At 40.8% G+C, this 27,134-nt stretch overlaps 1 protein-coding gene across 1 annotated transcript in view; it reads right to left on the reverse strand.

Annotated features, from left to right (window-relative positions):
* The window catches only part of MID1 (midline 1), a 268,171-nt gene extending 246,796 nt beyond the window's left edge, over nucleotides 1-21,375 (reverse strand). The window contains exons 1-2 of the mRNA XM_083734368.1: nucleotides 21,314-21,375; nucleotides 19,688-19,740 (exon numbers count right to left, since the gene is read on the reverse strand). The gene's annotated coding sequence lies outside the window, so the exon portion shown is untranslated. The remainder of the gene's footprint in view (nucleotides 1-19,687; nucleotides 19,741-21,313) is intronic.
* Nucleotides 21,376-27,134: the final 5,759 nt, after the last annotated feature.

The raw sequence follows: 27,134 nt of genomic DNA on the forward strand, positions 1-27,134 counted from the left end.
GATTTGTAACTCTCTTCTTCTGTGCATCCCCTGTTCTCCACCCCTCTTGCCCAAAAGCTGTTTTTGTCTGGTGGGCCTCACTTCCCAAGTCCCCAAAACACATATTCATTTTAGATTTTGTCAGTCAAAAATTACCCTGAAGAACAACTTGGTTTGAAAAATGTATACACTGTATTTAAGCTCAGAGTTCCTCCCCTCCCCACCCCATACTGATATGCTCTTCGCAACCCATAATGCTCAACGCGCAACTATGTAGTGTTGGTTTCTGTTTGTGCTACTGTGCAGTGCTTGGAGTCACGACCGGAGGATGAGCTTTTCAGCTCGGTCGTAGTGGAGATTCCAACATATAGAGGGTTGGGGAAAGAATGTACAATGGAGAAGAGAGCCTCCTTATTTCCTCTGGAAATGTGTTTTCTTTAACATTTAACCTAAAACTGTTCATCTGCTACTAAGCAACAGTGACCTAAGGCCAACTTACAAGTTGTGAGAGAAAGTCGGGGTTCCTGTCCCCAACCCTGCTTTTCCCTCATAATTGCAGAAAAAGCCCTGCACATCAGACAAAGCATTTTTAAATAGAGTCTGTCCACAAATTCCACAGTGAGTCAGCAAGCAATGCAAATCAACTCCACCCCAAATCGCTGGATTCTAATAGTATTTTTTGGTGCCATAGGACTGGACCCAACAGTCCCCTTCCATTTATGGAACAGGCTTTGATTGCCAGTGGGGGATTTTGCAAATGGAGGTGTGCAATGCAGCAGCAAGGTTACGGGGAGCAGTCATTGGCAATTCCCTCTTTGCTAACTCCTACTAATTCTCTGGAAATGTTCAGAGGCCACAGAAGAAGAATGAAAATTGGCCGAAGTCACATGCCCTTTCTGGTAGTGGATGCTAAGGACAGCCCACTCCATAAGCAGAGCTCCACTCATGAGTTCCTGAATCCAACCCATCTAATACTCAGCAATGAAACCTAAAGACTCCACTTGGACCTGCATATAGTCTGAAGGCACCTGAGGCTACCACCTTGCTGAAACAAAGCAGGTCTGGTGTCATGGACTGGCTGGAGGCAGGAGTGGTGGGAAGCACCAACTGGGGACTCCTCAAGTGAACCCCCAAGGGAAGAAGGCTCAGAGCCAAGGGAGTGGTGGCGGGATGACAATGAATGGTCTGAGGGAGAAGGGGGAGCAGACTGGGAGGAGGTGGTGTTGGAAGCTGAAGTGGCAATAGGGTTTTGTAAGCAGAAAGAGGCCGTGGCAGAGAGCAGTAGTGATTCAGAGGCAAGAGAGGACAGGGGCCAAGAGGCAGAGATGAGGCAGGCTTCCAGGGAGTCTCCCCCTCCTGCTGCAACCAGGATTGTTGTTCATGCAACCCTCCTCCCTGGCCTCACAGAACCCAAAGAGGTATGAAGAGGGCAGAACAGAAACAGACAAGGTGAAGCAGTCTCAGATTGCTTGGGAAGGACCTGGGGAAGGAGAACTTAGGGAACTGTGGGAAGGCGGGGGCCTTCAGTCCTTGTAACTGCTTCATTGGGGCAAGACCTTCTGGGAAGACTTACAGTGGTACCTCGGGTTACAGACACTTCAGGTTACAGACTCCACTAACCCAGAAATAGTACCTCGGGTTAAGAACTTTGCTTCAGGGTGAGAACAGAAATCGCACAGCGGCACGCAGGCGGCAGGAGGCCCCATTAGCTAAAGTGGTGCCTCAGGTTAAGAACGGTTTCAGATTAAGAATGGACCTCCGGAACGAATGAAGTTCTGAACCCGAGGTACCACTGTACTGTGCTCACTAGGCCTGAGCTGTTTTGTTTCTTTGACCAAAGCATTAACATCATTGACACCTTCTGAGTTATTGCTGACTGGTTCCTGACTCCCACGTTGATGTATACAGCCTTGGGTTCCATGATGTCGGAAAGCTGGGGTATAAATACCATAAAATAATATAAACTGAACCAGCAGATCTTTTGCCAGTGGAATGTCTCCACAATATGACTGGGAAAGGAGCACAACAGGAAGCAAAATTAAAAGGACAAAAGTGGAATGAAAGAGACATTTAAAACTTTTAAGAGAAATGATATAGATTGCTGTGATCACAACCACATTGATCACAGTAGAACTAATGGAGAAACAAAAAGAAGAAACCCTATATAAAATGTTTCCACAAAATTATAGGGTTTCCATTTGTTTGTGGATTTCTGATTTAACGTCTACGCTTTTTCCCAGCCAATAAAAAAAAATTAAGGTCTGAGACCACAGATGCCTAGAAAAATGTGTATATATGCACACATTTTAAATTCCCGGTTGGTGTTTTTGCTGTTCTCATGCTAAGGTTTAAAGGTTACTGTTTAAGTTCCAATATGATATTTTCATGGTTCATATGAATCTGTATTACTTTACGTTTTTGTTGGCAGCTTTCATTATGCCCTTGTGAGTCTTAGAAGCCATCAGACTTTCCTGCTGTTGAGAGATATACTTTCCATAAAGTAACCTAATACAAAAATAATTGACTCTGATTTGCTTTGCTAATGGAGAGAGAATATACTAAAAAGAGGAAACCCATTTTTGTGGCTGCATCACCTAATGAGAAATTAAGGGGCTGCACAGTGGGACTGAGACACAGGAGGTAAGTTTGAGTGGGCTGTACCAGCTCTTAATATTTCACATCCGACAGATGTCTGATTAGAATGCCAAACTGAACCCAGGGCTCCTTGGCTAGGAAGCCAAAGAGGGTGTGGCTGGAGAAGGGGGGGGGAGTGGAGTTGTTGGCCAGGACCACTGGTTCTGCTCCAGTAAATTTTGGCAGAAAGTGAAATGACTGCATTTCACTCCTCAAAAATCCTGGAGTACCACAGAATCTGGAATGGCTTCTGTACTTCACTACAGAGTCACCCTGTTGCCTGCATCTGAGATTGCAGAGAGTGTGTATCTTAACGCAACCAGCGGGCTGTGCTCAATGCAAAACCTCTTAACAGAGATGCAGTCGAATGGCTGTAATTTTCTCATTTTTAACTTTTCCTCATCACTGCATTTCCAATGCTAGAGTCACTTCAGTGAGATAAACTCCCTTGCTTTCACCTCAGGAGGAGACAGGGAATCTAGCAAAAAAGGGTAATGTTTGCAAGACAGGTGCCATGTAGAAAGCTTAAAGGGGGGGGGGTATACATATAGGCAAACACTGGAAGGCACAGTAATATATTATTAAAATCACAACGGAAATTGATGACACCTCCTTACCTCCCTCCAGCTAGTATCCAATGAAAACTGACAAGGTTTTTTCTGCGTTTTATCTTTAAGCACGAGGCAAAAACTTTCCTCTGTAACCAGGTCTTTGGCCTTTATCTGTTTCAGAAGTCGGGGGGGGGGTGTTTTTGTATTTCTCTCTGTTCTTGATTTTAATGTATTTATGTGAGGTGTATTGTCAACTTGTTTGATCGTAAGCCACTTTGGGATACATTGGGTTGCCACAGGCAAGGTAAAGCGACTGACAAATGTAATTAATAAACAAATGAAAATGCAGAAAGAGTCAAATTCACTATACTTCTTTTCCCTTTTCTAAAAAAGATCACTGTATGCACACATCTTGCAGTTAGAGATGTAATTATTTGGAGAAATGGTCCTATAAGCCAGCTTTAGAAACTTTCACCACATGCAGAGCAGATGGGGAAACCCAGCCAGGTGGCTGGGGTATCATCATCATCATCATCATCATCATCATCCTTGCTGTGAAGGTCTCAGAATAGCTTGCAGTCTACCAGAAAGCAGTGAGTTCTGACCAGAAGTCAAGGTTAGACCAAAGGTTTACAGCTGGAATGGAATTAGTTTTTATTTTAAAGTTTATTCATATATGTGTGTGTGAGGAGAAAAAGAGGGCTTGTCCACAGTTGCCTTCTGCTCCTAGCTTTCCAAGCACCGGTCCCTACTTTAAAAGCTTAAGTGCAACAAATGGCAATTTAGGTTTTCCATGAATTGCTGTTTGTTCCAATTTAGCGGTAAAGAGCTTTAAAGCATGGACTGCGCCTGGAAAACACAGAGGAAACGTTTCCTTTCCTGCAGATGAACTGGTTTGTGTGTGGCATCTTGCAGACTGCTTATAGGCCTAGGAACCGGAAACTCTGATGCAACGATATTCCTTGGACATTTTGTAAACTCAAGTGTCCTGTTTCACTTGAAAATATAGCACAGCCTTGTTTAACTGTCATGGCACAAAACTGATGTTGACTCAAGAGCAGCTAAAGTGCATTTCTAGGATCTCACTGTCCATTATTTATTCCTGCATCAGTGCCAGAAGAGGTGTAAAAGGCTCTGCATCCACAGGAGCACAGTTTTTGAAAATCCCTAAACAAACAAGGGCAACTTCCTGAGAAGTTAATATTAAGATTCACTATTATAATAACTAAGTTAAATAAGTCGACTTGTTTTCACAAAACAGCTCTCTCCCCACCCCCCAAATTCCTGTCTAATCTCAGGAACATTCTCAGAATAAGCTTTGTTTGTGTTGGCTATTTCAAATGAGTATCACTTTTCAGATTTCCATTTCAAGAAATCTGATCTTAACATCGCATCTTTACATATTTTCTGATGTGGCATTTTCCCATGATGTTTTGATAAGTAAATGTTTCTTTGATATTGCTGATTTCCCCTTCTTAGGTGTCCAAACATATCACACTGAAGCACTAATGAAAGCATAGTTAACAAAAATAAAGACAATCTGTGCACAAGGTAACCCTTACCCAAATACCTTCATACTGGTTAATATAATGTTTGTTTGTTTTATTAGCAGAAAAACCCAGCGATGACAAGGAATCTGCAAGATAGATTCCATGTTGCATGCCAGGAAAAATAAATAATTTAGTCAGAGAAGGTAGAAAAGCGTGATCTGAAGATTCACTTCTCAAACTGTGCATATGGAGTTTTGCGATCATACCCTTACCTTAGTATCTTCAGTCTCCCCGCATCTACAAGCAGTTCCCATAGAATGCATGAAAGCATTCTGTTGGCTGTATATAAAACCTTGTTCCTTTGCTGAACACTCAAGTGTAGACCCACCAAAATCAATGGACTTCAGTAATTGAAATCCATTATTTCAATGGGTCTAACTGGAGTATGACTAACTAGGGGCTCTGCTCCTGCTCATCATGGAGGAACTGTCATGACAAGCCAGGGCAGCTCTGTTCTGCTCTGTCGCTTCACTCTTCCACCAAAAACATTGTTTCTTTGTCTGTATTTTCCTGATTTCTTTGGCTCTCAAAGGAAGAGGTGACACTGCAGCAAAAGCTTCTATCATTTATGGGCAGAAGAGAACCAAGAACAACACTCAAGTAAGTGTAACTGCATCACCTAATCCGATCTCATGCACCCTGCTGGTTCATCCACTGTGCCACTGACGTTTCTGTGGCTGGTTTTAACGGGACATTCATTCAGCCTGAATGAATTCCCATCCTTCCCACTAAATTTATATCAGACATTTTTAAAATATAGGAAATCACAACAAAATGCAAAATAGACTGCTTTTTAAAAAGTTAAGCTTGAGGGTAAGTAAGATCAGGCTCTTGGAAATTTCTAAATGTTGCCTCCCCTCCCCTTTCCATTGAAATGGCTCCCCTGAGTACATTTGTCTGTATTTCCTTTTGTCTTCTAAGTGGGAGTGGGCAGCAATCCAATATACATCGGGACATGCTGAAAAAGTTAGGCTAATCACTTGACTTCACTGTTATTCAGCCTATTATGCAAATCCCAAATGTGCCAAAGAATATCGAGAAAGATTGCTTCAGATAATATGCCTCTCTTTTCACATTTCAGAAAGACTAAAATTACATCGTTATTATGGCTTTCCAGTTTGAACCAAACCAGAGCAGAGTTTCTAGTCAATTTCCCCCACAGTCTAACATACTGAACTTTGTTGCAGAACTGGACAAAGACCACCTTACACAAACTATCTCATATAGAATTATTTATACAGCGGGAAGACCATCTTTCTAGGAGAAGACATTTCACACCTGTATGATGCCACTTGCTTCCTCCCCAAAATCCTCCTTTTCCCTTTTCCTTCGTTCACTTTGTCTCCACTTCCTCATCTTTCCTCTGTCATCACCCCCAGATCTCACTTTGTGGCAGTGACCTGTTCACTCATAATAGCTGGTTAGCACCTGGCATTAAGATCCTACCACCAGCTGAGGGAGAGCAGCTTCCCTTGCCAGCAAAACAACATTATTGCATTTCTTCTTAGCTCTCGTGTTGAGACAATATATTTAGAAAGTAAAGAAGGGCATCCATGGCTCCTCTGGGCTGGTGTTTTATTGCACGTGTAGACTATTCTGCAAAATGAACTTGACACAATAATAGTGCATTAGCCTCCCCCCCCCACCCCCGGTTTATTAGTTGTTCTGTGCTGTTCTGCTACCACTTTATTGTTGTCCGGAGGGGCTATAGAGCAACAAAAGCTGGACAACCCACCCCCCACTATGTTCCTGGAATTAAAAGTTATGGGATATGCAGTATGAAGCAATAGGACCACTCTGAAACTTTTGCAGGCACTAACAGTGTTGAAAGTGGGTTGCATATGACTGCTCCTTAGCATCATTAGCACAAATCACCATTCTAGCTACAGGTAGGTAGCCGTGTTGGTCTGCCATAGTCGGAATAAAATAAAAAAAATCCTTCCAGTAGCATCTTAGAGACCAACTAAGTTTGTTATTGGTATGAGCTTTCGTGTGCATGCACACTTCTTCAGATACACTTCAGATAGACTTCTGTTTCAGTGTATCTGAAGAAGTGTGCATGTAAACGAAAGCTCATACCAATAACAAACTTAGTTGGTCTACAAGGTGTTGCTGGAAGGATTTTTTTTTTTTAATTTTGTTACAAATCATCATGAATGTGCAATGAAAAGAACACCCAGAGAGTCCCAAACTGATGTAAGGACACACATGGACTAAAGCTAAGAAGACTTGTTAATTCCCAGGATCCAACACACAGCGGACTTTAGCCTATGAAAGTCATCCCACCATGTGTGAATTAGCCACTTAGGTGCCACGGGGGTTTTGAAGATGTGCTTTTGCCCAGGTGGAGACCCACCTCCAGGCTGTAATAAGGGGGTGGGGAAAAACTTTTCCTGCACCTAGCTTTGCCCAATTTTACAGGAGGTGTACAAGGAGAGTAAGGTGAATACCAACAGCTTACATTTGGGTGGAAAAGACCAGAGTGGGCAGTTAAGCCTGATGCTGCTTTAAGATGAACATTACTTGCCTGAGGAACAAATGTGGATTAGCAAAGAAACTCAAAGTCTCCAGAGTACTCTCCCCCCCCCCCCGAGAAAACTGCATAAAGGCTTCCCTGACGCCCCACATGCTCCTACTTAAAGAACATCAACACAACTTTTAGTTCCTTCAAACTCCAGCAAACCTCACATTCAAATTGTCAAACTAATCCCACACTCCTGCGGGCCAAACTCCCAAAACTTTTCACCACAACGCCTTCATTATATCAATAATTTCATAATAGTCCTTTTTATGAGCAGAAATAATTTTTATTGAGTGGTTTTACAAGTGTTTAAGCAGCTATACTAGAATTAAGACAGTTAAAAACCACACAACCTATGTTTCTATGAACTTTTCCTGTTAATAGACAGTACTCAGTTGTTTTACTGCCAAGTGAGGCCAGAAAGTGTCGCATAACAGAGCGTGTGTGTCGATTTACACAAACAGTGCTCGTCATCCATATAAAAATCAAAGTACTGTTTTTGTAAATGAAGAGGTGGTGTTGGGCTACCCAGTTTAAAAGCACATTCCCCATTTGCCATTTTATCAAGCAGTAGGGATAGTTCATAAAGCCTACTTGCAGTCCTTATTTTTATAGATTTTAAAAATAGGTTATTGAGTATTATATGTTTTATTTTTTTCTGTAAACCCATTCATATGATGAAAAGTAGGGAATACAGTTCTTACGTAAAAAAAGTAAATAAAATGTTACCTTTCGGACCATTAATATCATGACGTATCATGTTAGATCAGCTTTGTTCACAGTGCTCATAAAGGTATACCAAGGATTTCAGATAGCCTTTGCAAGAAATGTTCTGTAAAGAAGCTCGGATGTGGTACGTGCAAAAGCTGGATCCTGCCACTGCAAGCGTTATACAAAATTACATGTATTTGCACTATGTATTTATCAGAGACGGCAGAGAGCCAACCTGAGGATGAAAGTCTTGTTCCTTACTACAGAAGGGACCTTGGCCCATAAGAGTTGGCTCCTATGGCTCCTGGCTACCATGCTTTTGCTCCTAATAGCACCCCTATCAGACCCATAATCTGGTGCTGATTTATTTTTTTGCCTCTCCCCCATGTTTCAGGGAGAAAGTCTGCTTTTTAAAAAGTCAGGCAACCGGCATGTTTATCTGCATCATTGTATATTCTTTTTAAAAACCTCAAAACCCTATTGCAGCTGGGGATGAGAAGTAGTTTCATTACTGTCACAAGGTCCAGCCAATCAGTACAATGCACCGCCATGTTATTCTGGAAATGGGAAGAATTAACTGCTCTTCAGCTTGACCCTATGAGGAAGGTTGCATGGCTGGCTAAATATGGATGAATCAGAAGCAAGGCAGGCTTTGCAAACCATCTTTGCCTGACTCTGTGCAGTCTAACTATCTGGGATTTTAATGATATGTCCCAGAATGTGTGTGTGCTTTCCCCCCACCAATAAACTTTAAATTTCGAACTAATACTGTGCACAAGCTTTTTTTTTTATTACTCAAAACGATTCAATGAGGAAATTAATTCAGAAGAGGAAAAAAGCACCACTGTTGACAATCTTAAGCTAAACGCAGCCAGATGGAATGGGATGCATAGAATAGGCTGTTTATGGAAACAAACAAATAAAACAAGTCTTTGTCACAGCATGGCCTTCAAACTCAACTGTTTCGTAAAATTCAAATTCTCTTTTATGATGAAGGTTGAGCACCCTTTGAATTTGTGTTCTGGTCACTGACATTTTAGAAGATGGTTCCATTACTAATAGAAAATAAATTTAGATGGCACTTTCTGATTCACACACATACATATGTAAAAGGTAAAGGTAAAGGACTCCTGGATGGTTAAGTCCAGGCAAAAGTGACTATGGGGTGCGGCACTCATCTCGCTTTAGGCCAAGGGGGCCGGTGTTTGTCCACGGACAGCTTTCTGGGTCATGTGGCCAGCATGACTAAACTGCTTCTCGTGCAATGGGACACCATAACAGAAGCTAGAGCACACAGAAATGCTGTTTACCTTCCTCTGACTATTTATCTACAGTACTTGCACTGGTACGCTTTCAAACTGCTAGGTTGGCAGAAGCTAGGACAGAGCAACGGGAGCACACCCTGTTGCAGGGATTCGAACCGCCAACCTTCTGATCAGCAAGCCCAAGAGGCTCAGTGGTTTAGACCACAGCGCCACCAGCGTCCATACATATGTGAGAGTGGGGGTGAGGTCCAGAGTAGGTCTTGATGAGATTTACATGTAATATTTCCAGAATATTGAGGGAGCACTTTTAGACTGTAACCCTACACCCATTAACCTCAAAGCTCTCTTGAACTCCATATTTACCGGAGGTGCAGGAAAAGGACATGTTCAATTCACCATGTTTAATTTGCTACTTCAAAAACGAATAGGGAAGTTGCATTAAAGTGAGAAAGAAATGGTTTCTTTGACATACACATTAATGAGTACCAGCATCTCATGAATATTAATCTAGTCACTGTTCTTACCCATATTGTGAAAACGTGGCACCACATGATGTAGCCGCTTGTCAGAACATTGGACAAATGCTATTGAAGCCAATGCACAATGGAAGCCCGATGCCATGAAATTAATATTACTGAAATCATAATGCTGCTGGCTCCGGAATACAAGCATATCAATTTCTGATTGGAGTAATATATGAATGATCAATATTCTGGAAAGGTGACATTCCACAGAGCAGATACTGATTTATTTTGTGGTATTTTCTAATCAGTATATTGAAGAATGCTGTTGAATCCAATTCACAATGGGAATACTGTATGCTATGAGATGATATTATTGAAGTCATGTGTTTGGACATGAGGTAAACCTCAGATCCAACACAACGTATTTTTATTTGCATTCAGTCTGAAGCCTTCAAGCCCCAGCTAATTTTTAAAAGCAACTTTTCTGTGGCCCAAATTATTTATTGGAAGAGGCACTGAAGCAAATCTAATATAGTTCAAAGATGCAAATACATTTGGCAAATGTAAGTGTTTTTGTTTAAGAACAGTCTAATGGGGATTCATATTGGCAACAATTTTTAATAAAATAATGCTTTCCATTCCTACATATAAGGGAAACAAATCAATCATTGTTCCTTTGATGTCGATGGAAAATTAGTGAGCTCTTTGGAAATGGAGACGTTTATATGCTGCAATCTGCCTGCAATTCTCATACTGGTCAAAATGACAAAAAAGTAGTATAAGATCTGAAGTGATGGAAAAGGCAGCCTGCCCACAGTATAGGAGGCATGTAGAACGTAGCAAAGAAGCAGGCAGCTCCGTCTTGAACTAATTTCTCCATCGGGTACTTACTGGATTTATTTATTTTTATCTATTCAGCAATGAGATCCTATTAGTTTTCTAAAATTATGATGGAAAGGAAAGGACAGATAAATTTATTCTTGCAAGAGAATTAAATGGTACATTAGGGACTTCAAAGAGAAGAAAACGGCACACAATACAAGCCGATAAATATTCCAGAGCATCAAACTATTTAATAACACGTCCCATTCGGTGGAACAGCAACTTATACCACAGCAACCCTAGAACTGTCGGTAGTATGATTTATTGAAGGAAAGTATGACTGTAGCCCTGGGCATAAAAGCCAGGCCCTTGGAAAGGATAAAAAGTTCAAAGGCAAATAAAATACTTAAAACACCCAGAGCCTCCATTTTCTAACAGAACTGAGAGGTAGATGGCTCAGGGGCTTCCTTTGCACGGTCAGCTCTGGCACAAAGCTATTCTGCAGCATGAACTGATTTCTCTTAGGGCCACAAAAGCAAGGTGCAGATAGCAGGTATCAGTAGTTCCTCTGGACTGTTAAATGCGACAATTTCCCCACCTAACCAGTTCATCACTCTACTCTCCATTTTATAGATAACACACGGTCAAAATGTTGGCTGCACACCAGCTTCCTGTCAAAACTTCGCTTTAGCAAGGAAAACTACACCAAGACAAAAATGGTCTGAAGGCCACTGATGTTCCATTTATATGGATATTCCAATCACAACCACTTACTTTTAGTTATGGGGCAGGGCTCCAACCCAGTAGATTCACCACCCCACTATCTTTTTTTCCTCAGTTAAAACATTGTTTATAAAATTTCATTCTAAACTAGGGATGGGAAACCAATGTCCCTCAATAACTCCCATCATCACTGACCATTGGCCATTCTGAATAGGACTAATGGAAACTATGCTTCAACACCATATCCCTGTTTCACAAGGATCATAAAATCATAGAACTTAAGAGTTGGAAGGGCCTCCCAAGGAAAATCTAGTCCAACCACCTGCGGTGCAGCAATCTCAATATGAAGTCACCCATCCAATTTGAAACCATACTGGACCCTGCTTAGCTCTGCAAATGTGCTAGTGGTTAAATTGCTGGATACTTACTCCTTCTTGAAACATGATGACCGACACTAACACTTAATGCAGTACAGTGGTACCTCGGGTTAAGTACTTAATTTGTTCCGGAGGTCCGTACTTAACCTGAAACTGTTCTTAACCTGAAGCACCACTTTAGCTAATGGGGCCTCCTGCTGCAGCCGTGCAACCGGAGCACGAATTCTGTTCTCATTCTGAAGCAAAGTTCTTAACCTGAAGCACTATTTCTGGGTTAGCGGAGTCTGTAACCTGAAGCGTATGTAACCCGAGGTACCACTGTACTGCAGATATGGGTAAGGAGAGAATTGGCCCCCCTTTTTCTAGGTGTTAAACGATTATGTTAAGGCAATCAAAATTGTACTGAACTTCCATTCCTAAGGATGGCATTGTTAAAATGTGTGCAGCCTGGATCACCCAAGTCAACAAGTAATGCAACTTCCAAGTCCGTTGTCTTCCACTTAATTTTTATTTTTTTTGTCATTTGTATGCCACCCAATCAATGTCCCCTGGATTGGCCCATAATTTAAAGACTAATCTTTAAATGTTTGTGATTTGTGTGTCAGAAGAAAGCTACATACTTTGGATCACTTCACAAGTGGTGAAAAAGCATCTTTTTCACTGCAGGTACACAGATCAGGAGGAACACACACACATATGTTACATCAATCTCTATGTAGAAAAAAAGTTGGATGTTAACACATCACTGGTATTTGCTAATTCTTCTTTCCTAAGTGGAACACCTTCATTTCTACTTGTTGAAGTTCATTTTATTTTTGTCAGCCCAGCGTTTCACTTCACGGAGATCATTTTTTAAAAACTCTGTTTTCTAAAGCGGCTGCAATCATAGTTAATACTGACTTGTTTACAGTCAAATTACTTCCTGTTACCCTTCACAAAGTGACAGGTATATACCCTTGCACTAAATTGATTAGATAGGTTTGCTCTGTTCAACATCTGTGCTTTGGAAGCACTTATCACATTACCTAATAGAGCTGATTATTGATGGACATGCTATTCAAGCATGGCATTAGCTCATATCTGTTGCAACTAATTACCTTGTACCTGGCAAAAATTCAGCTCAGACAACCGACTCCGCAACTAAAATCTACTGGGATTTTCAGGTGTTTCATGAATACTGCAATGTATTGAGGGTGATATCAACTCTATTATTATACACAGGGCCCAAGGACAATGAGGATAAATAGGGGGAGGGGGAAGGAACATAAATTGTGATAAATAGTGTCTTAATTGGAAAGTAATTTAACTGGAGGTTTGCAACCAACTGAAAAAAGTGTAAATGAGACAGAAACCATTACAAGTATATTAGTATAGCCTCATTAGAGCATGTGACTTAAAGACAGGTTCTGTGCATAACTGCAATTCTTCAAGTTTTGTAGAAGCCCATAAAAACAGCAGCAACATCTTTGTGGTCCTTATGGATGAAAAGACGTGTTTGAAAGCATGTCAGCAACTGCTGATATATTCAGAACCAAGATGATGGCTGATTTCAGTGATTAAGAATAGAGCTTTGGGGCCTTGGTTTGGGCCCTTCCCTTGGCTAGCAAACCTAGAAGAAACAATGCAAAACACTACCCTCAACACCACAGAATTATGCCAATTAATTTATGCAAACCTCAATTTCTGCAATTATGTCACAGAATCCAGCTTTTCTCAGTGCAGAACTCGGAATGACTGGCTGCATAGTTTTAATTCATGTATTCGTTTTAAGAATGGATTAGACTCGGCCTTCTCTATATGCTCACTTTATCTTTGCAATTCAGGTGTCCTCAAAAGTCAAGGATAGTCCCACGATCTTAAATCTTAACTGCAACCTTAAATAAATGCAGTTGGTATCAATGGAATTTAAACACAAGATTGTTTAGGATTAGAGATTTTTGCTGTGCCTTGACTTCACTGCAGTGCTGTGGAAAGGCAAGTTCACAGAGCCAAACAAGGGATTGTTTGAGGATCTGTGCAGAGCCGGGCAGGTGGTGAAACGGCCACGCAATTGCTTCCTCACATCCCTTAGACTTGGATCCCAAAGGGGCTTGCGAACAAATGCACGTACCCTGCTATTCACAGAGTTCTTGATGAATGAAGAATGCATCCCTAAACAGAGCTCCCTTGAATGAATTAAAATACTGCACTTTGGTAACCAGGAGCAATAGGTTTCGAAACAGAAATCAGTGGGAACCAGTACATGCATAACAGCAACTTTCCTCCTTTGAAAAGCGATTATTTCTAATTGCCAAATGTATCCCTTTTAATGAAGTTTTGCAAGGCAGTTGTAATTTTTTATTTTTTTAAAGTCAAGCATGTGTTCAGAAATGTGCACACTCTTGGATCCACTTCACAACTCCTTTGCACAATTTATAGTGCCACAGCTTAATCATTTTTGGCAGCTTTAGAAAGTCTAACTTATTTGGAGATACCTTAGGAATTAATGCATCATTTCAAAAGCTACTATTTTTTTAAAAATCTCCATCCTTCACATTTAATGTATTGGATAAGCTGCCTGTTCTTTTCTCCTCTTCCCAAAGTTCTGAGTTGGGTGCATTCCACGGCATTTATTCACCACCAAAATAGTCTGAAGAATGTATGCTACATACCATGAGCCTGGTGGGGTATGGGCCACATACTTCAGCTTAATTTTTAAATATTTGCAGAGGGAACACTGCACAATGCTGAAAAATCTGAACAGGCATGGCCTATACTATATATTCATCAAATGGAAGAAGCATGGCTTTTTTGAGCGGAAACAAGGAAAGGCAGGTCTGAGTACAGAAAAGAAAAATACTGACTTTGATAAATTCCTGAGATAACGAAAACCTAGCTTTGCTCATTATGAAGCTGCATATTGTTAGGTTGGATGTTCTAAAAGATTTTTTCAAAAGAGTTGATGGTTTATATGGGCTATGGGGTGTTTTCCAAATTGATCTTTATAAAGTTTGGCAGGAAAACTGAAGGATGGAAAGGAGAAGAGGAATGACAACATATAGTGAATTGGTGCCTCCAAGGGACTCAATGGCTTAAATTGTAATCCTTATCAGAAACAGAAAAAAGGCCACACAACAGCGATTCAGTGCCTCTAAGGCAAGCAGTTGTTTAAACCGTAATCCTCTGTTCTGGCATCTAAGTATCCAGCGAGATATAGACAGGAGAGTTTACAAAATCAGAATTAACACCAAGGCTGTGAGATATGTAGTATTTCTGCCAGTTGTGTGCTATTTGTTAGCATAATAATCTCAGTTTTAGAAAGGCCAACTAAGTGAGATAATGAGGTGGTACTCCAGGAATGTGTTGGGGTGACAGGGACAGAAATTTCAAACTGGATGGCAGCTCCCAGGCAATCATCTGTAGCATCACATTTTGGTGCTATGCATGCTATAGCCCACAAGCAGGTGTGTTTGAAGCCTCATGGCAATGTGACTCATAGCAATGTGGCCACTACTACTAAACACAATTCTGTATAATCAGAGCTCTGCATTACAGCTTTGACAACTGTGGGATCAGCCAAATCACATGGGTTGTTCATAAGCCTGTGCTAGACTCATTCCAGTATGTTGATACCAGAACTAAATCACCCAACCTTGAACATCCATGTGCTTGAGATGACAGGATGGATGTCTGGAGGCAGCAATGGGCTGGGTGACATCCAATAAAATGAAGTTGAGGCATTACAAAATGGAGGGACTACTAGTGGGTGGTTTCTAGATTTAGGAATTGGGTACGTGGCCTGTTCCTGATGGAGCCACATACCGCCTGAATAAAGAAGTAGTCAGAGATACTCCTGGAACCAATGCAGTCACTTGAAGCCAGGTGGCGTCAGTGGTGAGGAGCCTAGATTGCAAGGTCTTTATGTAGAATTTACCCATTTAAGAACAGATTAGCTTGCTAGAATTACAGTCACCTTCCTCACTGTAAGTATATTATTGAAAAAGAATCAATGGCTAAAGGTGTGTTTCAACTTCCCCCTTCTCCAGAGATATTTTTCTAGAAAAAGAGGTGCCAGAACTTACCATGAATGCCTCCCTTGTTCTCTTATAATGGCAACGGTGCCCACCTGATAGGTGCTGGAACTGAGTTCCGGCGAGTTCCGGCTGAAAAAAACCCTTCCCTTCCTCCATGATGTCCTATTGTCAACTGCTGGGTGGTAAATTTGGGCCACCAGCCCATTTCATTTTAACAAGGTCTACAGAACAAAACAAGTGTACGCCATTCAGTTCTAAGTATAGGGCGGTATTCAACTAAGTTTTACTCAGAGTTCACTTGCTGAAATTAATGAACGTGACCAAAATAGGTCCACCAATTTCAGTGGGTCTACTCCAAGGAAAACACAGCTGACTGCCACCCATGGGGCTGACATTACCGTATGCGATACTGAGAAAGACCCTGCTTTCTATCTACATAAATTGCAAAGTTTAGATCACCATGCAAACATGTGCTGATACAAAGTGACTGATCTGTGAGCAATATAATGCCTACTTTACATATAACAGATGTCTGTGGTGACATGGGACACATTAGTTGCATGTTTATATTAAAGAGGAGGCGCGTGCTCGCTATTTTACATAGGGGAGTTGTGGGAAAGATCTCAAGTGCACAATGGTGAGGTAAAAAATGATAAATATTTGCAAATGTTTATTCAGGTGCCATGAAAAGTACACGGCTGAAAAAAGAGAAGGGAACAGCAGATACAAATGTGCCTGGGATAAGTTTCAGTGATGCCTCTCATTTGGATGGCAGCAGAACTGAGCCACAGACACACCAGAATGGAAATATTTAAAGAGCAATGCAGAATTTCTCATATACAGTTTCATTTCAGTGCTAAACAAAGTTGAAGATCATGGTCCATTGTCATGACGACAGGCACAATTCTCCAGGATAGATGAGGAGAGGGAAGGAAAGATGCCAGCATCAACAATATTCCCTCTGAGGAATGGTTCGCTTCTTGCACGTATTTTGGCAAGAAATGTGAAATCTTGTGTATGTGTGCGGTTTTCTTTTTAAAGGAACCCACACTGCTGTGTTTATCCCTCAAAAATTGGGAAATCTGACCTCATAGAAAAGGAGTTCATGAGCACAAGTTGAAGACATGGGACAAGGGGAAGCAGAGCCCTGGAATAAATGTCAAATATAAATCGAATAGCAGTATTTGCTCACAAACATTTCAAAGGACAGGGAGAGCAAAATCTCAATTAATAATAATAATGTATTAATTAAATGCCACCCATCTGACTGGGTTGCCCCAGCCACACTGGGGCACATTAAACACATTAAGCACAGCAAAACATCAAACATTAAAAACTTCCCTATACGGGGCTGCCTTCAGATGCCTTCAATTTCATTATAAATATCATTATTTCAATTGTTGTTTTACCTGAAAGTTGAAGGCTATGAAATCTATGGCCGGCCCACTTTATCACATATATGGAATCCTTTTATTGACACAATAGCCATGTTCTCATCAAGTACAAAACAGTGCTCACTTGCAGATGCTGTTATTTTGCTTTCTCAATCTTAGCTTTGCCCACACTTCCCCATTAGGCATTCCAATGATTTAGCCTTAGGGCCTAATTGGATGTGAGCATTCTTAAAAAAAAAACATATATGCAGTGATTCGTATACAAAGCAGGGATGTGTTGGAGGCTTAACTTTTAACAATAAAAGGAGTGTGTTGTGCTCCTCACCTTTGGAAAGCTCTACCACAGGAAGACTGGCTAGATGCTCTTGATACTCACATTGAGGCACTAGGGAAAATACTTCTATCCTTGAGGGGTTTTGAGAATAGCTAATTTTAGCATTTTTAATTATAAGCTGTTTTGAGATTAACTGGTTCTTTGATTGAACTATTGCCATTTTAACTTGCCATATTACTTTGCATTTCTTATTTTATTGTATTTAATTTTTTATGAATTTCTGTCAATGGGATATAAATTGTGTAAATAAATAAAAATATAGGTAGGGTATTTTTTTAAAAAAGTTGATGCATCCAGCAGAATATTAATACTTCCACATCTGGTATCTTAATCTTAGCGTTCACCAATTTATATGAGCAACTCATGTTTCTATTTTTTTAAAAAAAATTCTAACAGTACAAAACTAGAAGCAATTCTATTACAACTCTTGCACAAATTAAGAGTGGATAAAAGGGACACATTCCAGAATCTGGATCTAAACAATAGACAAGCAGAGCCAAGACCTCCACGAACATTGGTGGGAAAGTAAGTAGTTAATATTCAGGAACTCCTTTGACTCGGGAACCAGCTTTATTATTTCTAAAGATGGTTTTTTATCCACGCTGCCTTGCAAGCAGAGTGTTTTGGAGTTGTGACACTTACTTATTCCCAAGCTATAATCAAGCTATTCCTTTACAGCATGTATAAATAATTACATGGGGAGAAGTTGCTATTGGTTACAAAGCTAAATCCTTGCTTACACATTCTTCAGGAATAGGATGTCAGCATACAGACACCCAGGTTTCTACAGCTACTTCACTGCACACAGCTACTTCCTGCCCCATAAGCCAAATAATTATTTATAAAGAGAAAGGTGATTTTTACACTATAAAAGCGGAGTTTAAACTGGATTCTTATTTCACAGAGGCATATTACCAAACATGATCTGTCGTGATACGCAACACCTTTGACAAGTATTGGCAAGTGCCCCAACAGCATTCTTTTTCCAGCTCCATCACATTATAAAGAATGAATGGCTGTATAGTGTTAGGAGGGCTGACACCATAAGCCTGACAGTCTCTGTATATCGTCACTTGGTGATAACTTTGTCAAGCAGACGTCACTCGCAGCTGCAGCGGAGGATGTTCAAATCAGAGCAACAACTTAAAAACATCAACCAAGAAACAGCAGCATTCCCAAGGATGTGAAATAGCTATCACTCAGCTACTGCTGAGTTTTAAAAAATGAAGCGGATATCACGGAGGTCAATAAAGCTATTAACAGTGTCAAGACATTAACATCCCTCAGAACACTAGAACTGGGATTATCCAACAAAACTAAGTATCAGTGGAAGTATCCTTCCCTGCCCCAGACAAAACACATAATTAACAAATGAAAATCAACACACAATAGTGGCCACTCGATTAGAAAGCTATGAAGAGCATTAGGAAATTCATGATGGATAGTCCTTTCAGAGACTATAAGCCACAACAGCTACAGAGAACCTTTACATACATAGCAGCAACATACTCTGAATACTAGATGCAGAGAATGAAATGCTCTCACTTCCCAGCAGGCAAGTCTGAGTGGCCACTGTTAAAAGAAAGATACTGTAGTATTATTTATGTATTTGATGTTTCTGTCACAGCTGTCTCAAGGAAATTAACAGTAATAAAATCCATGCAAATACAGCGTTTAAAACCAATGACAAACTAAAAGTGAATGGTCACTAATTAATAAATGAAAGCACCCTCTCCACACACAACGAAAATATCATCCGGAATAGTTACAAAAAAGTTTTCATCTGTTAGCGTTGGCACTAAGCAAGCTTCCCCGCGAAGACCATTCCACATATTTTGGAATATGTTGCTACCCTTTGGAATTCTCCTAGAGGAGATGGCCTTTGATGATAACTTGAGGGCCTGGGTAGACATGTATGAGGTAAAGCTGGTCCATGAGGTATTGTGAAAGGCTTTGTTGGTTAAGACCAACACTTTTAAATAACTTTGGATTTTTGCTATATGAATAGAATATGTTCTGCATACCTCTTAACAAATGAACAAAGGTATCATTCAAACAAATTTAGACTTAAGAGTAAATATTCCAAATTATAATCAAAGATTTCCAGCTCATCCTGATAATTCCTCTCAGAGGCCCTGAGTGATATATAGGCTGGCCTTACAGGCAGACTTCCAACCTAACACAGCTACTCACTGGCAACAGGTAACACAAACAGTGACAGTGACAGGGATTGCAGCCACAGAAAAGTGTCCTATACAGAGAGGCAGATTATTGGCCCATTTAGCTAAGTATTGTCTACACTGACTGGTAGTTGTTCTCCAAGGTTTCAGATAAAAGTCCTCTTCTTACCTGAAGGTGTCAGGAACAGAACTTGGGGGTTCTAGGCATGCAGATCATCTACTCTAAATGAAAATAAAAGGGAGCATAAGTTCGCAATAAGCCTTTAAAATAAAAGCTAAGAACATTCCTTACATAAAGGATATGAAATAAATAGTACATATTAAATGAAAATATGCTTTCTAAAATCCTTATAAGTACAGCTTATATGAATTTTGTTTCAATATGTATTTATCCAGAAGACATGGAGGGCAATAGGAAGAAACTATAGGATGCTCCTTTACAGATGACACATTTATGAAAATGAAACATCCCTCTGGAACCAAATCAATGTTTGTTTGTTTTTAAAAACCCTATAGACCAAACCAAACCATATAGTTCTCTGGCTGAGGTAATTTGAAGAGAACAGTTCTGCAGTTTAAGAACTTTCTTTTGCCTCCAGGCATGAATAGCATTTGAGTGGCAAGGTGACTGACAGACAAGGCGGCTAAAGGATTGTTCTTCGTGGAGAAAAGCATTCTGGAGACATTGGATCACAACGTGTTATTGTCACACCAAATTCTGTTTACTATTTCTCTTCCAATTTCCATAATCAATTTGCCTGCATGACTAAATTGAGGATTCGCTCAGTTATCTTGATTCACAGCATCAAGCCTGCTTTGGAAGTAAACAAGGGAATCATATGCTTCCATGAGATTTTCAAAGAGCAATTTGGTTTCTGTGCCTGCCAGTAACATAAGGATGCCAAGCCAATAAAACCTACCCACAAGGCAGAACACACAAATCAAAATTAGAAGTTTGTGTTACTGCAGATACTCTCCCTACATAGCACCAGTGATTTCAGAAAAATTATGAGGAAAACACAGACCCCCTCCCCTCCTTATGTTTCAGACTATGCAATATTCCTCAACCAAATCTTATAGGCAACAAATTTAAGAACGTTAACAATAGCCCTGCTGGACCAAACTAATGGCCGATCTAGTCCAGAATCCTGTTCCCACAGTGGCCAGCCCTTGGGAAGCCTGCAAGCAGGGGCTGAGTGCAATTCTCCCCTCCTGAAGTTTCCAGCAACTGCTATTCAGGAGCATATGGCCTGTGACTATGGAGACAGAGTAAAGCCATCATGGCTGATAGCCACTAATAGTCTTATACTTCCAGTCTCTTTGTTCAGGTGCCACAAAACTGTTTTGCTTAAACAGACTAACATCACTACTCCGAGTGGCAGAAAAAATAATAATATTCTTAAAAGCACACACTGTCTACAAATCACTTTCATTTTGAATATAACATCAGGCCTTTAAAAACCTTGCTGCGATTCTGGGTTCCATCTCACCAAAGTCTCTTTGCTCACACTTACAGACACAGGGAATAGTTTCATACTACTGGCTCAAGTTTTATCAAAGTTAGCAAAATATTTAGTGGATTATACCTGGGTGACAGCCAATGGGGTACTTCCACCAGCAGGATAAATTTCCTCCCCCTCCCTGTGTCCCAAAAATCAGCTTTAGTACAGTTTGGGGACGATCTGGGGGATGCACAATGGACTATAAAAGGGGAAGGGATGCTGATATTCCCCACTGTTCTTATTTTATGCCCAATCCTACATGATTTCAGTCATTAAAGTTCAATAAAATTTACCTCCTGGTAAACATGCTTTGGAGCTGTAAATAAAGAGGCCATCCAACTAAAAATAGCAATCACCACAGTCCTAAGTCATCTGCTAAGAAAAATGAGACTTACCTTCCCTGTAGCCTGAGAGAGCACAGCTGAAGCTAATTTTCCTGATGTGCCTGTTACACTCACCCACCTTCCCTTAAAAAGCATGGCTTGCAGTAGCTATTTTTGCAGCCTATGGGGTATTACCAAATGCAGTTTGGGTCCACCGTGATTTTGCATTGATTTAATTAAGTTAATTAAATTTATCTGCCAAGTTTTGTAAATAAAACAGGCAGAGGTAGAACACTGAAAAAACAAATTGTTGTTGAACACATGTTTCATGGTAATCTGGCATTCTGCAATGGCTAGACATAAAAACAGGGGAAGTGGGAATACCTCAGGTTAAGAACTTTACCTCAGGATGAGAACAGAAATTGCATGGCGGCAGCGGGAGGCCCCATTAACTAAAGTGGTACCTCAGGTTAAGAACTGTTTCAGGTTAAGAACGGACCTCCAGAACGAATTAAGTTTGTAACCAGAGGAAGGCACCACTGGGCTCTGACTGTCAGTTGCCACGTGACTGTTGTACAAGATGTGGGAGGAAGGAAGGCACAAAGGCCACTCCATCCCATAAGACCAGTGGGAGTTCAGCCTGGCCATAATAAATACAATGGTACCTCTGGTTAAGAACTTAATTCGTTCTGGAGGTCCGTTCTTAACCTGAAACTGTTCTTAACCTGAGGTAACACTTTAGCTAATGGGGCCTCCTGCTGCCACCATGCCGCCAATGTTCTCATCCTGAGGTAAAGTTCTTAACCTGAGGTACTACTTCTGGGTTAGTGGAGTTTGTAACCCGAGGTGTTTGTAACCCGAGGTACCACTGCACACAAATGTCTGTTTACAATGCACCTCTTGTCCTGGTATTTTCAGAACAATCCTATCACATCTGCCTGTCCCCTCCATCTCTCTTATGCCCTTTGAATTGTTAAGCTTGGGGACAGGGTCCGTGCCTTATTAAAAGAAGATACTCTACCCCTTTGCAAAGATGCCTTCAGACATGACAACCCAGTCAACTCCTGTATTGGTCTCTACAGCCACAGCTGGCACTGCAACCTTCCTACAGTTTGACTTCACCCCCAAAGGCACACTCCTCCATGGTCTCCCGACACAGACGGATGCCAACAACTCCTTCTACAACTAAATAGAATTACCACTGTTCATTTTCTGAACCAGTTTTTCTAGTTGCCTTGTAGTCCCTAAATGCCCACTGTTAGCAGCTTGAATAGCTTCCCTCTCTTCAGCCCCGTAACACAGAACTCATATTCAAAATTATTAATGCGGGTCTGAAAACTCTTATTGAATTAAGAGGTAATCAACCTAGGTTATTTAATCAGTAGCCAATCTTGAATATATGTCCATGGCTTTTCTATGAGGCCATATAGATTCGCCCAGTCTGTTAGTTTTCTAAAGATGTGATTATTTTTGTCTACACATTTATTTATCTGTGGCTTGGAACACAGAAGCACATCTAGCATATTGTGAGGTAAGACAGCCTCCTAGTGGCCATATTTGAATCTTTCTGGCAACGGTGCAAGTGCACATACTTCAAACAGAATGCTTTAGTTCCAACAACACTTCCTTCCAAAAATGTTATTTCCGATTATAGCCAACCACAAGGTATTCAGTAGATGAGATCCTTGGCTACATGACAAATATTCTGTGGACTCAACAGTTTCTCACAGTATTTCAGAGCAGAGCTGAGAGAGTACTCATTTCCAGTTGATTTTAAAATAAATATATGACAAACACTGTGAAACTCCTAGAATTTCATGCACTGGCAAAAAACAAAACAAAAACAAAACAAAACTTAGACGTGACATTGCCATCATAATAACAAGTCCCTGGAAGGAGAATAACAGAAAAGAGCATTAAATGTGCAAATGGCACAAATTTATTGGTGAAGTTGCAAATGTAACCTCTGGTCTAACACAAGGCTATTCAAGGCCACACATCTTGACTGATCTGTGTACAACTTTCCATAGTCCTTTCTATCCATGCATAATGAGAGGGCTAAATCAATACAGCCAACAAGCTTCAAACTACATTATTGGTCACCCATTTACAAACAGCAAACAGATCCACCATTCATTGTGAGAGGTTTATATTCTTCTCTTGAGACCTAAGCACAGCTGAGACTCGTTGAGGAAATAAAAAGACAAAGTTGAAGACAATGTGTTTAGTCCTGTTAAGGCAATTTCATGGATTAGTTTTGATTTTTCATATCACACACATACAAAATACATACTTTAAAAGTGCATTTATTGTACCCAGCGAGCAGTTTATAATAAAAGTTGTCCTCAAATAATGAACATTTCACAGTATTTATCTTCAGCAAGCTTGTGGACTACCTGATCTAGACAAACACTAACAACTGAATTTTCTGTTACCCAAAGTATTCTTTGGCAATCACTCGTAGCCAAGATTGTCTTCCATAAACACGGTTTTAACAAGGAGTCCATAAGTGACTGTGGAGGCCTATTCTAGATCAACATATCCTTCTACAGTGGGGACATTGATTTCTGGGTGGGAGTTGATCACGGTGTGGATTTGCCAAGCATGTCTTCCTCTTAGCATGTTTCTCCCTTGCGTCCTGAGTTCGAGTGTCTTCAAAGCCCATGACACCTTTGGTAAAGGCAGTGGCATAGCGTGGGGGTGCAGGGGGGGGCGGCCGCACCGGGTGCAACATCTGGGGGTTAGGGTTAGGGGCGCAAATCCACGGGTTAGGGGGTGCAAATTACTTGCCTTGCCCCGGGTGCTGACAACCCATGCTACGCCACTGGGTAAAGGCTGTTCTCCAACTGAAGCGCTCACAGGCCAGTGATTCCCAGTTGTCAGTGTTTATACTACATTTTTAAAGATTTACCTTGAGACAATCTTTAAACCTCTTTTGTTGACCACCAGCATTACGCTTTCCATTTTTAAGTTAGGAATAGAGTAGTTGTTCTGGAAGACAATTATCAGGCACAGTAGTATTAAAGGTGAGTTTACCTGGTACATTCACAGTACACATAATCATGACTACTTTGAATCTAATTCATACACCCTAAACCGATGATGGCTCTTGATTCAGCCAGATCTCTATCCTGGAAAAACGGTGGGGTTTTGGGGAGAGGGGAATAAAAAATAGTAACTTAATCAAGTAATACCACATACCTGTGCTCGGAATGAACCAGTTCAGTCAACAATATTCGCCACAAAAATCTCTGAACCTCACCCCACACTACACATTTAAAAGCAGCATTATGCCACTTTAAATAGCAAAGGATTCCCTCCAAAGATTCATGGGAACTGTAGTTTGTTTAAGGATGTTGAGAGCTGTTCCAAGACCCCTATATTTCCCTCACAGAGCTACAATTCCCAGAGTTCCCTGGGAAGAGGGATTGATTGCTAAACCATTCTAAAAACTGTTAAATTGGTATAATACACCTTTAAATGCAGAGTGCAGCTAGGACCCTACACCTGAAAGTAGTTTCCATAATTGCTGGGTGAACTGAATGTGTAGTAAGGTTGCTTTTAGTTTAGACAAAACTTTGAACTGTTTCTAGTATATCTTCAAGTTCATTCTCTGACATTATTTTTTATTTTTCTTACTCTTTAGATTCTTTGGGCCTTTAAGGTTAAATATAATAATTGTTGGGAAAAACAAATTAGTCAGATTTCTCTCTGTGTGTGTTATATGTATTGATGTTTATTAGTCATTTTCTACTTCAGCACAGCAGCTTCTAACATTCTGAATGATTTCTTTTCTTTTCTTATTTTTGCCAAGGTATCATTTGGATCACCTTGAATTGAACTGAACTGTGAACTGAACATGAACTAAACTAGTTGAATTTGTAAAAGGAAGGATATGAACTGGAATCAAGTTTCTTTTTGGACAGTTTGAACCAGAATAGTTCTTTTTTTAAAATGAAGCTTCCAACCTCTGCATGATACACATTGCTCTTGACATGAACTCAAGCATATGTGAACAGACTGCCAGGGGATATATAGCGGAGGTTCTCAAAGGAGAGGTCCCTGTTCTGGATTACTAAAGTCCATGCAGTTCAGACTTCAGAGGTGCTGCAGTTATTTATTCAGTTATTTGGAAAGGCTGAGTTCTTCGGGAAAATGTCTCTCATTCTTAATGGAACACTTAGTTTGCACTTCTTTCTTTCTTAATCAGAATGGCAGGAACTCGGCAGCATCCTGTCCATTTCTGAAATGCCTTTTCCTGACTGCCACCTTCCCCTCTCTTATTAAGTGAACATTGTGTTTTTGCTTCATGAAGCCAACCTGGTAAAGTCACTGCACACATACATTATTTTATGCATGACGAAATGCTTTCCAGATGTCCTAATTCCTTCTTCTTTTTTTCTAACCTTAGGAAATTGACTGCTGATATTTTCCCAAATAAGAATAATAAACTTGAAGGTACACTGTTGTGTAGCTCCATCCAAACTGACTCTGGTAGAGCAAAGAACCACCCATCCCAAAGCTCCTCACCCCACCCAGTAATGAAAGCAGGAGGTCTAAATGCTCTGTTTTCAGATTAATGTCTTTTAAGCTATATTTGGTGATAAACCTTCCCCCCCCCCCGACTGAAGCCCCATAATTATTTCATTTTTACAGGCAGGATCAAAATTATTGTATAGATAAATGGACTTTCACAATTTCATTGCTTTGCCAATATTCCTGTGCATCTCCCCTGCATCCCACCACTGCTTTTACCGTATTTTTCGCTCTATAGGACGCACCCGAGCAAAGGACACACCTAGTTTTTAGAGGAAAAGAAGTAAAAAATATTTTGAATCAAATCAGTGTCGGAGCTGAAGGGGGAAGCCCGGGGTTTCCCCATAAAGCCCCGGCATCCCCAAGCTAGAACAGCGAGATGCTGTGCAGCGCTCCGTCTCTCTGTTCCGGATTCAGGGACAGCCTTTCAAGCCTCCACAGTGCAGCGGGGTGAAGGCACCCCGCTGCCCTGCGGAGGCTTTGCGCAGCTAACCCCGAAGCCTTTGGAGCGCAGCGCGAGGTACCGCTGCACTCCAAAGGCTTCACGCGGCTATCCCTGAAGCCTGGAGAGCGAGAGAGGTCGGTGCGCACCGACCCCTCTCGCTCTCCAGGCCTCAGCGAGAGCAACGCGTAGCCTCCGGAGTGTGGAGCAAGCGCTCCCTTTGCGTTTTGGAGGCTGAAGCCAAGGAGCCTGCATTTGCTCCATGGGATGCACAAACATTTCCCCTTCATTTTTGGAGTGGAAAAAGTGCGCCCTATAGAGCAAAAAATACGGTAATCAGAATTTCTAAAATTAATTTTTGGAATTGGAGTATTGCCAGTGTGCTGCATCTTTCAGTTTATTTGCAACTCTCTCCTACGTTAATGGTACACATTGAGAATATACTAGAAAAAATACATCAATATCCTTTTTGTGTAGTCTTTTAGAAATGCACACAAGAAGAATCTTAATGCAGCTGTATATACAATCGCATCCAGCTTGTTTGTTGCAGTCTTTAGCAATACTCTGGACAAAACCTGGAAATTTGTTTGTTTGTTTGTTAAATGAAATAACTGAGTATTCCTAATGCACCAGTAAACCATACCAGATACCGCCAAATGGGAGAACTTCAAAAATCAGCCTCGCTTACAGTTTGCCTTTAAAGGTTTGGTCTCGTATGGTAGCAAAACAAATAATATATTTGCACACACTGTACTGTGATATGCCTTCTCAAGTTTGTTGACACCATTATTTCAAACCCAACAAATGGAAATA

Source organism: Podarcis gaigeae (assembly GCF_964106915.1).
Source record: "Podarcis gaigeae genome assembly, chromosome: 4".
Classification (NCBI taxonomy): Eukaryota; Metazoa; Chordata; class Lepidosauria; order Squamata; family Lacertidae; genus Podarcis; species Podarcis gaigeae.